A 2,156-nucleotide genomic window follows, 5' to 3' on the forward strand; every position below is an offset into this window, starting at 1 on the left:
TCGGGGATGGGAGGTAAAGTGCAGACGTGTATTCTGCAGACGTGTATTCTGCATATTTATCCTTCCGTCGGCTAGCTATCGCTCACCGCAACTTAAGCGGCGTTTCTCTGTCGTTATTTTTTTTTGCCGTAGCACAAATGCTTTAAACAACAAGAAGCTTACATCGAAATTCCTCATCACGCACAAGTGAAACAGCGCAAAGGCTAATTAAACAGGCTTTGCCTGTTTTAGCGCTTGTGTATTCCGGGCCATAACAGAGAGTACGGCTTTCTACAAAATAAGCATTCACAGTTGAAGGAACCTCATTGAAGTTGGTGGTCAGTGTCGTGAGAGCGAATGAATCAGCTATAACAGGAGAAGCGCCGTTAGAACACCATGTTTGACACAAACATGCCCAGAAACACCCACTTATCCCATTGTTCCCCCATTCAAGGCCTCTCCTTGGAATCATTGACAACCATTGATGCATAAGACGCATTGATCTTTGATCCGTCGCGCCGCAGATGACAAATCACTTCCGTTTCACAGATGCATATAATACCCAGCAATAAAGAATTCAATAAACGCAATACGGGGCGGCGCGATAGACGCACAGCTAGCATCACAGATGCGTGGGCGTCGTATCTGATGCATGGAGCTTATTTATCTTGTTTCGTGCCGCTTTGTGCTAGACACGGCACACCTCTCGCAGAGACTGAACTCTCAAAGTCCAGGGGCAAGATTTGGGTGTAATTTTATTCAGGCATATCCGCTTGGTTTCTGACATAATAAAAGAAAGTATGCCCATGGTCATATCGAAGGCTCACACACATCATGTGGGAAATAGCACCAATCAAAAGAGGCTGCAGGCACATTGCCCACAGCGCAAGAAATCTCGGTGCTATTTTGACTGTTTTGTGGAAAACCTCCCCCTGTTTGTTTGTTTTATTTCAGCGTGTTATCAGTAAACCTGCGCACAAGTCCGGGTGCCGAGTGTCAGAGAAATCTCTCCACACACCGGAAATAGAACGAGGTATGCGCGCCATGAGTTTCGTTTCCATTTTCCTCGATATTCCCTTACTTCAGACTAAATACGTGCAGCTACGCGCTAGTGCTCAAAGTATCATTGCGGAATTGCAGAAAAATGGAGCCAACCCGTCGAAAGGATCACCTAGTGATCGCGCCTCAGAAGGCGGACAGTGTAGCCTAGAACTGCAACATCCCGCGGCTGTAGGCAAAAATGATTCCTGAGCCAGAAACGAGAGTGCAGAGAAAGGTAAAAAAAAACCGCGAGCGGTACGTAAAGACAAACGTAGCGGACACTCCTTGCCTGAGGGACAGGAATTTTATTAGCGGTCTGGCCTTTGTCCGCCTAAAAAGGTAACCCCTACATGCCGACATTACCGTTCCGATTTGGCCGCCCAGTGAGAAGGTAATTATCATCCGCCTTAAGCTCGGAGTGGGCTTAAAGCATTAGACATCAGTGTAGGGCAGCAAAAATGCAGAGGCTGAGTCAAACTGCTGCGATCTTTCAGCACAGGCGCCCCCCTCTGTTTTTTTTTTCGTGCCCTGTTGGAGGCGCTGGCTCAGGAAAAAAAGAACGAAATGAAGAGCGATTAACGGTTTTCTGCCCAGAGCTGAAAATGAACGAAAGAAGCCTAGAAAATTGATGACACACTGGCGCTGTGGGTCGCAAATGCGGTACATTGAAATATATCTGCAAAGTTTCAGAGCGAAGGCTGTCATACAAAATAAATGACAGCGCAGAGCGGGCTCCTTCTTCTATTCCTGAAGCTAATCAAGGGGAAAGCAGCCACTCATTTTCTTCGGACACGGTTTTACTCCAGAGCGACGATTGCGCGTTAATTCTAGCCCGTGCCTTGCCCTGAAAAACCACTCGTACCTGGTTGGGGGGGTGTCGAAGGGGGACATTCTTTTTCGTGGGAGCAGCGACACATGCCGCAAAGTTCATGCAACTAGAGCATTCTTGCGGCTTTTTTTACAAAACAAACAGCCTATTTTGGGTGGATTTTAAGAGTTGTTGTTTCGCGTCACTCCTTTCTCGACCATGTCCGGAATCCTCGCGAAGTTCCTCCTCGGGCTTCTAAAAATTTCTCTCTCGCTCTCTCTCTCTCTTTCTCGCAACAACTGATTACCCAATGCGCACTTCTCATAAT

Source organism: Haemaphysalis longicornis, unplaced genomic scaffold, assembly GCF_048455015.1.
Source record: "Haemaphysalis longicornis isolate Haplotype H1 unplaced genomic scaffold, Haemaphysalis longicornis Haplotype H1 scaffold_2, whole genome shotgun sequence".
Lineage (NCBI taxonomy): Eukaryota > Metazoa > Arthropoda > Arachnida > Ixodida > Ixodidae > Haemaphysalis > Haemaphysalis longicornis.